Source organism: Myotis davidii, unplaced genomic scaffold (assembly GCF_000327345.1).
Source record: "Myotis davidii unplaced genomic scaffold, ASM32734v1 scaffold142, whole genome shotgun sequence".
Classification (NCBI taxonomy): Eukaryota; Metazoa; Chordata; class Mammalia; order Chiroptera; family Vespertilionidae; genus Myotis; species Myotis davidii.
Window position 1 is genome coordinate 3566378 of NW_006294400.1, and position 12284 is coordinate 3578661.

Sequence of the window (12284 nt, forward strand, 5' to 3'; positions counted from 1 at the left end):
GCGTTCAGAGTCTGGGACCACCCAGAGCCGGCCCCATGTCCCCTAACCCGGGGTACCCCGGCTCTCAGCCTCCTATCACCCTGGGACGCTACAGCGCATGGACCTTCAGCCCGGTCCCCTCTGCGCGGACCCTCCCTCTCCTCCCCCGTCTTACTCCGTATGGAGCCTCCTTCTCCCGGTTCTCCTCAGCGCAGATCCTCCCCCCGCCGGATCCCTCTCTTCGGACCTTCATTTCCCTCCCCGCCCTCCCCCACCCCATGGGGGCTTCCCTCCCCCTCGGGTCTCCTCTGCGCAGAGCCTCCGCTTCCTGCCCCCTGGGTACCCTCCGCGGGGGACCTCTCCCCCTTAGAGTCCCCTAGGTGCGGAGCCATCCCCTCCCCCCGGGCCCCTCGGCGCTCCCCACGCGGGTCCCTCCTCCCTCCGCTGACGCTCCCTCCTCGTCCTGCTGACCCGACGCCACACCCTCGCTCTCGGTCCCCTCGGCCCACACCTTTCTGGAGCCTCGCCTCCTCCCCTGCAGGCCCGCACCTCCCTCGCGCCCCGTGCTGCTGCGAGCCTCCCGCTCCACGCTGACTCGCCCATCCTTAGCTACTCGCCCAGCGTCTCCCGTTCTCGCCCCTTGGGGCCTGCTCCGCACCCCATTTCCCCTGCTCCCTCCCCTTCTCTGTTAGGCGACAACTTTCTGGCCGGACCGGGTGTTGGGGACACCTGTCTCCCGGTGTCTCCGGGCGGGCCCGGGTCCGCGCTTGTCCACCTCATTTCTTCCGGTCCCCTGGGGACCCGGGACCCTGAGCCCCGAGAATGCCTCACCTGGCCCAGCCCTTCCCACCGCACCCCGCTGTCCCCGCGTCCCGGCCGAGTCCTCAGGCTCCTCGCGTCCATCTCGGGGGGCGCCTCGCCCTCCGCCCCCTGGCTCCCTCCCCCTGCGGGATGTTTCATTTGTATCTGTTTGATATTTTCCCCCCTCGGTGTTGGCCGCGGGATGTTTTTATTGGTAACGTGTAAGGAGCTTTTGTGAGGTCGTAAAAGGTGAACTTTTGAACTTGGAAAGCGCCCTGGAGCAATTAGCGCAGGCGATAGCCCCGGGAGGCCCGCATTACAAAGGGTGCTCGTTCGGGCCGGCAAACGCTCCGGCGGCAAACCCGGTTTATTTATTTATTTGCCCTGCCTCCCACCTTTCACATCTCATTTCCGAATAAAGGGCAGGCTCTCGGGGATCCTTGCCTCCTCCCCTCCCTGCGCCATAAACTCGCAATTCTCTGGAAGATGTAGGACCGAACAGCGCCTCACAAGTAACAGATTTCAGAATGAATGCCAACACCCGGGACAGTTAGGAGGCACTAGAAATTGCTTCAACAAGAAGTTTCTCGGTCGGGAGAGTGACCCGGCAGGTGTGAGGAAAGTCACCTGAATGTCGGTCACCTAGGTGCTCGGTTGTTGAATGAATGAGGAACTACAGAAGGAATCTTTGGGTGGATCTGAACCTGCGTACATACACTGTCAGTTCAGGAGACGTGCAGTTTTTACCGGTTAAGGGAAACGTGTGCTTAGAGGAGAGCCTGGTTAACGTCACTTGATGTTGCTGACCAAATAGTGTGATGTTTTCAAAGCTCTTGTCCTTTTTAAAGATGTCCGTGATGTGTGGTATCTAGGTGGCTGGCAGTCTCTGGGGATGTCTTTGGAGACTAATTTCTGAATGTGAACATGTTTGAGATCAATAAAATCCTGTGTCACAAAGGAGGCTGGAATCTAGTTAGGGTAGGAGACAGGATACTGGAACAAAGGATTTCTTTAACGCTTTTAACTTTTCAAGCTTTTAAAACAGAGATTTGGCTTGTTATTAATGTGTGAATGTTATAAATCTGATCTAAATTTTACCATGCTGATTTTTTTTACCCAACCCCAGATCTTATAGCCCATATTAGTGTGTTTTTCCTTTCTCTGTGTGTATACTTCCTGTACCCACCTTTGCCTAACATGTAGATGGATTTTGCTGCAGACTTAAATTCTACTTGAGAATATTGTTGTAAGGGAAGCCTAGGAACTGCATTTGCTATTAATGACTCATTAATACATTTTAAAGAACTCAATGGTAATTTTAACTCTTAATCAAATTTCCTATTCATAGTCTCATTTCCTCAATTGCTCAGAAGCATTCAAAAGACTGTTATGGAGCAATCCACTTAAGCTAAGGTGGCTTTAATATTTTACATCAGTCCTATAAGTATTTCCTTTTTGTCGAAAACGCAATGGGACTTTTGGCAATTTGATGAGCTTAAAAGAAAATACATGAAACATTAAACTTGTAGGATGCTTTACTTTTCAGTGTAAAAATGAGCATTGTGTTCTGTTTTACAATTTATGTTCATTATCTCGATAACATGCTCACAGAAAAGTTACACATACAAAAACACAAACAACAGAAAAGGAAAGTTTATCTCTGGAATGGTGGGGATATTTTTTTCTTTTATGTTTTCTTTTTTTTTCTCTAAAAGTAAATGAAACTGCTTAAGTTCTAAGCAGAGAAAATGAAATTTTCTCACTTTTTATCCTACCGACTGATTTTCATTTTGTATAAAATATTTGCAATAGATAACTATCTTGATAGGAGGTCTTTGGTTTCTGTCATGAAGAAATAAACTGGAGGTGGAATTTTAGAAATGTTTTCCTGCCGGAAACGCCATTGATGTTGAATTTACAGTCCTTTAAATGGTTTTTATTATTCTATCAGAACAGAGTTGCTAGCCTTTTGATGCACCATCACCCTTCCAGGAATTCCCTGTGCTAACTGCACTAGATATTTATAGTTGTTGCTTGTAGGTTTTCATAACAAAAGTGAACTAATTTAGAGGACTGCTCCATAAGGAAAAATGAATGATTTGAGGAAGTATATGCTAAATATTGCATTTGTTCATTTTATTTTAAGAGAATGAGGAAGTAGACTTAAATATTTCAAGCAAAAAAAAAGGTTATAAGCCATTATCAGTAATTAAAAGCATGTTTTATATAATTACACTTGAGGAGAAATGAGAAAAGTTCACTAAATAATTGGGTGCCCTTTTTCTGCTATAGCCCTGCCATCCAAATGTTATTCCTGAAAACAAATTAGCAAGTGTTTTCCATGACAATTTAACTTCAGTTTGTGACTTTGAAAATTAATTCTAAATCACCTCAAAAATTTCTTTCATTTTAAAAAAATGCATGCTCTAGTAATGTTTTTCTTTAGAACAAGCAGCACACGGGTTGTTGGGGTTTTTTTTTTTTTTTTTGGTAGGTTCTCTGACCTCCAAAGAACATTGAAAAGCAACAGTGAGCAGATTCACTTTTGATTTTGGAATAGCAGAAATGTGAGAGGACCACATTTCCAAACTTAGATTTACCATCCACCAAATTCTTTTTTGAGTATTTCTGTTTCATGTAATCAAAATATGATCATGACATGCTTCCTAATCTGTAAGTCATTCTGAATTTTATAGCAAAAGGATGTGTGTGTGCTCATGCACTAGCACATGAACAGGAGTTAGATGAGGAGGACTGAGATGGCAGCTAATGAAAAAGAACATGTACATTTCCTAAAATATGCCCAAATCATGCATCCCATTTTATTCATAATTTCTTGGTTCCTCTTTCCTTTTACCGGGGTTGTGGAACAAAGGTAGAAAATAAAATACCTCATGTTAGGTTAGTGGGGGATGGAGAGTAGAAATGCCAACTGCTGTGATACTGCTAAAGGGGAGTTTCTTACACCACTTATAGTGCTTGTTATGCAAGTAGGCTTTAAATTGCTAATGATACTTGCATGTTTTGGGGCCTGGGACTGTGTAAGTAAGTGAATTTCATCCTGTATTATAACTAGGTTAGATATTTATTAGTTTGAATTGAATAAATTGGTCCATTAATGAATTGTGGTCAGATGGCAACTTCTGGCTTCAGAATTAAGGACAGCTTCTTTGACATAGGAGACTTCCTTTTCAGCATGCTCATCCAGATTTTAGGGGCCTTGTCTCATTATTATTACTTTTTGTTCTTACGTTTATTTTTGTGTTGTGGCCAAGTTAAATGACATTTCAGTATAAGTATTTTTTCCATGTTGAAACTTAAATTTGGGAAGATGCATTTTCAGAATACATTTAAATTTTTGGTCCAGTCTTTTCTTTTAAAGTATAACAATAAAAATGCTTTTTTTTGGTGTGTATGTGAACCAGTCATTTTTTATGTATAAAGGGTCATAATCAGAAAAATCAGAATTCTGACTCAACAGATAAAAACAAAGCTTCCATTTCAGCAAAGAATAAGTGTCCTTGAAACAATTTTAAACAGAAGGTAGCTATTGAATATATCCACACAAGTAGTGATATAATACACCCATCTCTCTGTTATACTTTGAAAGTATTTATAAAACCAACACATTGTGAAAGAAAATACATTCTTTTAAACTTCCATATTCTTAATATCAGCTTTTCCTAGCTCAGGTAATTTCTTATGGGTTTATGGATGCCTTTGATTTATAACTAGGGTTTAGAAATACCAGAATTTTTAAAAGTCAGCAAGAAGTACTGAGCTTGTAATTCTTTATCTTGTGTTGAGCTGATGTTTCAGATTCATCTGAGCTTAATCTTACATTTAAAAAAAAAGTTCTTAATGTAACTTTGATCTACAGTACTCATAGAATCAGTCTGCTGTTTGTTTATTGCTTGTTTTCCGACATGGCTTTAGATACTAGTTTCCTTAATAATGTAAAGTTAGAAAAAAACCATTGTCTCTAACTTGCTTTTCAGTATGGTTTAGAAATAACTATAGAATAGAGAACTTTATTTTAAAGAATTTCGTACTTAATTTAATAATTTCCTTATTACCTGCTGCTAAACAGTAGTAGCCTGCGTAGAACAGTTTCTCAAGAAAACAGACCCCCCCCCCTTACGATTATTTAAATAAGACTTTTACTATGTAACCCAGCAATTCTAATTAACAGTGATTTAGTTGGGGAGAGAACCAGGATTTCCTCAGCTGGCTGTTGGGAAGCTGAATTGCTCTTTACCCCACCCCCAGCTGCACCAAATCTTTTGATCCCTAAGCTACAGTGGTTGTCATTTGAGAAAGCAAACTGAGAGAAAATAAGTTGTGAAAATAACCTACTTGAAGGCTTCATTTGCATTTTGGAATTTTTGTACTTAAAAAAATTATAGGAATAATTGAATCTTTAAAATTTATCTTGAAGGAAGCAAACTGACCAAACTCTCATGTCTAAGTAGAAAATCCCTGGATTTCTTTAAAAATCCCTGGATTTCTTTAAAATTTTGGGGAATGTTTTAATATTGACAATCACTATTTTAAGCGAAGTTATCCTAATTATAAATTCACAGGAAGCATTCACGTCTTTTGAATTTCCTTAGGAGTGTGGACATTTGGGGAAAACAAAAGTTAGCCCTTAGGCACTATAACCATTTTCATTCAAGGTATTTTGTGGTTTCCTCCTTCCTCATTATATAAGTTCAAAAAGAGAACTACAAATTCTTCTCTCATATACTAAATGCTACAATTTATTATGTTGAGTTAACTAAGAAGTATCTTCAAATAATGAGTCTTTGGATCCTAATTGCGAATTGTATACCCTTAAGTTTGTTTACACCAGAGAAGCTATTCAAGCATAAACCGCAGATGGCAGTAGTAGCATATTTTTATATTTTCTGGAAGGAGTCTTGCCTTTAAGTTGGTGTCAATTCTAAGGGCACTGTTGATAAGTCAGCTGGTGAGTGTAATGTTTCCAAAACCAATTCCCTAGACAGCAACATGTAATGTATTCTGGAAACAAATCCTGGCGGTTTGATTTGAAGATATACTCTGTGGGTGGTTTGAACCGGAATAGTGACTTTGCTGTCATTGCCAAAGTGAGAAATTATAAAAATAATTTGATAATAGGGGTAGAGGGAAGTGCATAATAACCTTTAGCTTATTGGAACTGTCGTGATGGTATTAGCAGAGGATGTATTAAACATAGATACTTGCTTGAACAACTATTTACATTGAAAATGATTTATAATTCATTTAAAAATATACTCAAGAATTGCGTTTGAGAGAGAGAGAAATGCACAACTAAATTCCTCATGTGGAAGAGGTAGTTTTCTCAGCTGTTTATTTCCAACTCCTTATGTTTCATAGTACCATAGAATTGTAGATCTCTCCATAGAAGCATTTCATAGGTCTACTAGTGGGTTCTGCTTGCTCTTTCAATCCATCATGGTACTGTCAAAATTTGTGTTCTTTATGTTTTCCTCTAAAACTATTGATTGAAAACGGACATGATTGATTTAATCAATGTTTAAACTTCCTATGATATTTCCTTTGAGTCGTAGTTTAAGACTCAGGAAACATTTCAGTAACAAATCTGTGCCAAAATGAAGGACAGACTGATTTCAGTGAAGGAACTAAACTGTATTGAGTTTTCATTAAAAAATTAAATTTTCAGTGTTACCCCAATACATTCAATAAAAAGGAAAACATTAAAAAATAATTTTATTTGTTCATGCACTTATTTCAATCCTGAAGCTATATCATCTTGGAAGTATTAAAAATTCAGACTTGATCATTTTTGTTAATTCGTTATGCTGTACAGGATCAGATGCAGTGTTCTTTTTTATCATAATGAAGGCACCGAACTGTAGTAGTAGTCATTGTATTCTTCACCTTCATACACGTATATTAAAAAAAAAAAGCCCTAAATTAACTCCAATTTATGCAGTTTAGTTTTTCTCTCACAAGAGAAAAAAAAGAATAGGACAATTCTGTGAAGCCTTATATACCTTTTATCCTGTTTCCTCATCTCTTGCCTTTTAAATTTATAAATGATTAATGAAATAGTACTCAGTTGGATTGTATTATTTTCTACCATTTATCATTCGCTGATCATTCATTACTGGATTGTTTCAGACTTAATCTCCTTCCACTTATTGAGTCATTAAATTTGTTATTTACTGTATTATCGAAACCAGTAGCTTTCAAATTGTGGTCCATGGACCTCTAGGGGTGTCCCTGAAACCCTTTCAAGGAAGCTCTTGAGCTCAAAACAATTTTTATAATAATACTGACATTTTTTGTCTTTTCCACCATGTTGACATTTGCACTGATGTTGCAAAAACAGTGGTGGGTCAAAACTGGTGGCGCCTTAGCAGAAATCGAGAAAACAAATTGTAGTAGTAGTAGTTGTATTCTTCACCTCCATATACTTGTATTTTTTAATAAAAGAAGCCATTTTCACTTAAGAATGTCTTAGATGAAGCAATAAAAATGATTAATTGTATTAAATCTTAACCCTTGAGTATACTTGTTTTCGATATTCTATGTCAAGTACACGCAAAGCATTTCTGCTGCATGCCACAATAGGAAAGTTGCATGCAGCTCATTATGTTGTGAGCTGAACTAGCTGCTTTTTCTTTTTCTTTCTTTCTTTCTTTTTTTAATAGACACCATTTTTACTTGAAAGAACAATTAACAAACTATGGTTTATTCAGATTTGGGTATTTGGCAGATCGTTTTTAAGAAAATAAACAGCGAGCCTGTTATCCAAGAAAAACTCACATTTGTTGCAGGTGAATAAAAGTTGAGCTTTCAAGCAACAATAGCATTTTGGAAATCTTCTACCAGTCACTCTGAGCTTGACAGCTTCCCAATACTTAGTCTTTTTTGATGAGACTGATGGTGATATTAACAAATATGATTTTTTTATATTGTATAATGAAATGATGACATTTTGAAGACAATCTTATTTTAGTAAAGGAGTATTTTCCAAATCTTTGGGTATATGATATTACAAAATCCTGCATGGGTAAAATATCTGTTCAAAATGTTACATAGACTAATGGATTTTAATGTAACTATACAAAGTTCATTGGTATGGTTTTAGATTTCACATTGAACTAACCTTTAAGAAACCAGCACTTACTAAGTTTTGGTGTATTATAAAAGAAAAATATCTGTAATTATTTTAATAAGCAAATACTCTCAAATCCGTGTGAGGCCTGATTTTCTGCCTCCATATCTCAACCAAAACAATATATATCACAACGTACTGATTGCATGTAGGAGAATCTAGCTGACAGAATTAAGACTGATATTAAGAGATTAGCAAAACTATAAACAGTGCCACTCTTTTCACTGTTTTTTTGTGTAAAATATAGTTATTTTTAATAAAAATGTTATTTATATTCATAATAGGTTAAGTCCACTCAGACCAAAATATGTGAAAAAGCCTCTGTTCTAAATTAATCAACTTAATATGTAAGAAATTGGTGACTTCACCAGATATTATTAGGACTCATTTACTTTGGGTTTTTCTTTCATTTCCTTTTTTCCCCCTTCTGTAAAGGGGGGCTACGGAGGAAAAATAAAATTGAAAATGCATTCATGCCATTAAGTTTTATCTTTGCTTGAGACCAAATGAAGTGTGTCATAGTTTACCCTCACTGAATTCTCTGATAAGACTTTGTTACCTGCTAACATGAAACCTGTTCACTATCTTGCGGCAGAAATTTTCCAATAGAACTTGTGTCCTCACAAAGGATAGATTTGAAACTATGGAAATAAATCCGACAACACAAAAATACTTTCTCACTATTAAGCGTGATTGCTATAAAATTAATGAACCATTTATAAGAGAGAAAAATTCTTCCTTTTTAAAACTTCCATCAAAGATAGCTTGTTTGTTTGTTTTCAGTAGTCATGTTTGGTTTTCATTGAGTCTTCTAAAGTTGTTATTTTGGCAATGTCATTTTGTAGATTGGCCTGACTTTTAACCTGGTTTTCAGCGAGGGAAGTGGTAATAAAGTCTGTAAGGAGAAGCATCTCCTCTCCTGGCTTAAGAATAATACCCTTTCCTAGTGTGAGTAACATTTTAGTGTAAGTCAATTACTGAGTTGTTAAACAGTTAGGGATTTATTCCTTAGGATAGTTGCTAGGTAGAACTCATTCTGTAGTGAGATTGCTGGCAGAAGAAATGTCACCTAACAATGTGAATAACAAAAAGGAGTTACTGGGTCAGAATTCAAGATGAAGCTTGGTGGGTGATGAAAGATCAGTGAGAGATTTGGGCTTCCTTCCTGAGAGCTCTGTAATTATCTTGATGTTCTTGGAGTGTCACATAATGTACCTCTTAAAGCATTTTTGTGTTCTGTGGGGGTTGCAATGAAACAATCCTTTCCTTTTTCATTTTAATACTTGGATTTTATGTTAGATTTCAGATGAAATCTTTAAATGCATTCTTCATCAGTTGAAATGAATCGCTTTATTACTGAACTTAATAATCGAGGCAGATACTTTTTCTTCCATATTCTTGCTGTACTGTAGAAATCTAACCTGTCAGGAAACTTCCTTTCAAAGCCTTACAACCCTTCTTCTAAAATGCCTTTTTAGTAGGATAATAAACCACCTGGGGGAAACCCCCCACTGTTATCTATTTAGAGGGCTTTGTTTTTTGGAAGTGGCTGTAGTAGTCTCAGCCAGGGAGGAAGGATTTTTGTATGATGAGAGACTCTGGAGTGTGGCAGAACAAAGATCACAGCTATGTGACTTTGTCACTTGACTTCTCTGAACTTTAGTGTTCTCATTTAATAATAGCAGCTAAAATTTATATAGTGCTTCTTATATAATATTCTAAGTACCTTACATGTATTAACTCACATTACCTTCATAACCCTATGAGGTATGCATTTTATTAACATCTCCAATTTATAGATGTGAAAACTGAAGACCACAGAAGTCAAGCCCCAGACTTCACAGCAACAGCATTAATAATTTGTTTCCTAGATTTAACACTTCCCTCCCCCTACTATAACATTTCTGAAATTGACTTTAGGGTTACTAGGATTAGTGACAAAGTCTGTAAAGTGCCAAGCAAAGTATCTGCCCCAAAGGAAGCACTGGTGAATCTAGGGCATTTATAGTTGTTGAGGAGGCCCAGAAATCAACTCCCTGTAGAGAGTTGATTAAGAGAGTGACAAAGATCCACTCTTAAAAGTTGCAAGTGACTTTTTTCTTTTACGTTGGCTTTAATAAGCCAACCAGAAAACAATTTCTGCAGAATCAGGAACAATCCTTGGTAAATCTAAGGGATGCTAAGGAAGAAAGGGGTTTTGAGATACTCAAGGCAGGGATATCATATCTTGAATCTGTTTCCTCCGCACTAAGCACAAAGATTTGCTGTTTCATGAAGGTTGAATGAATGAAATAAAGGAATGGTCAGGTTAGGAATCTGAATCCTTTGCAGGTGGTCAGAGGAAGTCTACAAAATATAAGGGAAGGGAATGTGCATTTCAGTCACTAAGGCAACTGGGGTCAGTATATAAATGAAAAGTGTGTTGAATCCAAGGTTTTATGGGCCCTCCTGGAACCAGAATGTAGTTTCTGTTTGGAAATGTGGCCCTTCTTGTAACTAAAATGACTAGATACGCCAAATACATACAAATATGCTTGACTGCATTGGGGAATGCAGTTTAGGAAAAGATGGCCTTTGTCTTTTGTACCTTTTTAAAAAATTCTGCCACACAAAAGCTGGCTATATGAAAGAGAGGAGAACCAATCCAAGAAAGTTGATGTGACCCTTTGAAAATGGAAATATAAGAGCCCAGTTGTCCAAAGCTTGTGGAATATACAAAATGACTTCCTAACAAAGAGAGTGAGAAAGATGTGGCAGTGTGGGTTAGATCGCGATAGCAATGTAGTTCAAGTAGGAAAAGATTTGTGCGAGGCCCAGAAAATAGTTGATGGGCCTGTGTTTTGCCTGGGTTCTGATTCCAGTTCTGCTACAAAGGTACATCTCTATGGGCCCACCTATAAGATGAAGGCGCTAAATTAGATAATCCCGGAAGGGATTTTTCAGTTTGATGATGGAATGAATTAGGTAAAACAGGAAATTGCAATTTAGCCAAGCCCTGCCTAAAGCACATAGCTATGGTGCTAACAGCCAGATTCTCAGGGATGATTTTGATTTCAGATACTGTTCAATCTTCCCCTAAAGAACATTTATACTGTTACCCTGTCCTGATTTTAGAATACCTGGCTGCTTTTAAGTTTGTGGGATCACATAATTTACATGTAAATTTCATTTTCCAGGTTCATGTTATAGAAATGTTTGCAGCTAAAGTTCCAGTGTTTTCATCATTTATAGTGTAAACTTGAAATTTGATATAGTTGTCATTTTTTTTAACGTGATCACTTTCTTCCCATTTATACCCCTTGTAAGTACAATTTCATTCACTGACTCCAACTCATAGTTAATTTCAGAGTTTTCCTTCATTCCTTTTAAAGGGATTTTTTTCTTATTTGCAAAACTCATTCAGCATTGAGAAGATTAAATGCCCTACATTTGAGAATGTGGATTCATTAAGGAAAATTACAAAACCTCCTTAAATGCTGTTGGTCTGTAAAAAGGGAACCCAGCAGGAAAGGAGCGGCATTGCATGGGGGAGGGGTGTAGAGAGGGTGGGGGCAGCAAGGGAGCTGCAGTTGAAATATTCATCAATCATTTTACTGGCACCAGGAAACCAATCAGCCTTTTAGAGGAGAGAACTTAATCAATCACCTAATGTGGGAAATTACAATTGCTTTCTCACAAAAATATATTTCCTTACTTGCTGACAGATCAAATCTGAGAGCTAATTGGGCTGGCTGGAATTTAGAGCTAACTGATGGCAAGTATTACTGAAAGTGCTACTGTGATGAAGAAAGGCATTTCACTTTTTAAGATAAAATTTCCTATCTGCTGTGAACTTTTTCAAAATATTTCAAAGTAAGTTTGATTTTCATATAGTGTGTCCATTGATAAGGAAAAACCTATTACCGAGCATTCATGGGTAATATGAAATACTGTAAATTTATTCTCCAAAGCTAGTTTTCAGGAGCATAGATGGGACTCATCGTTGGAGAATATTCAGTGCTTCCAATGCCTTGTTTGTAAAGCAACTCCAGAGCATTGCCTAAGGGACACAGCCAGGGGAACACAGTTGGAAGTGCTTGCATATAAATAAAAGCGGGAGTGATTTAGCTGTATCTTGTATTTAAATTTTAAATGGTGTGATCTATCAGCTCTGTGCTTGAATTGCCTGTAGCCCTTAGGTCCATAGGTGTTAACTGTTTAGGTAACCTAATGTTTTAAAATTAGAAATGGTTGGTCACTGTAGAAAATACAGAAAATTAAGGGGAAATTACCTATAGTCTTGCCTCCAAGCAACTTTCATTAAATTTTAAAATTATTTTCTTCTGGACTTCAAATCCTAGGTTTTTGCTTATTGTGA